Source organism: Cariama cristata, unplaced genomic scaffold (genome assembly GCF_000690535.1).
Source record: "Cariama cristata isolate BGI_N322 unplaced genomic scaffold, ASM69053v1 scaffold3454, whole genome shotgun sequence".
Taxonomy (NCBI): domain Eukaryota; kingdom Metazoa; phylum Chordata; class Aves; order Cariamiformes; family Cariamidae; genus Cariama; species Cariama cristata.
The window spans coordinates 74,023-74,384 of NW_009612205.1; positions in this window are offsets into that span (position 1 = coordinate 74,023).

Consider the following 362-nt stretch of genomic DNA (forward strand, 5'->3'; position numbering starts at 1 on the left):
GCCTATTTGAGGCGAGACACACCTTTGTCCTTTCAAAGCATGAAGTCCGACCGTATCCCCTCGCAGCTGATGCCTGCTCTACGCGTCCTCCCCAGCCCAGGCGCCTTCTCCCCTCTTCGCCTGTCCTGACCTTGGGCTGCCTCAGCCTCCCCCCGGCAGCCCCCCGAGGCCAGCTGTTTCGCAACCAGCCTGGACAAAATCCCAGGGTTCTGTCAAGCCCAGGGCTAGCAGGGGACCCGCGGGGGAAGGAGCTGGCTTGAGAAGGAGGCACCTTACCGTGGCACATCGCTGCCCGGTAGGCCAGAGATCTGGACTCGCCCCTCGCCAGCGCAGTCGGGCCCAGCTCTCCCTCAGAGCTAGAA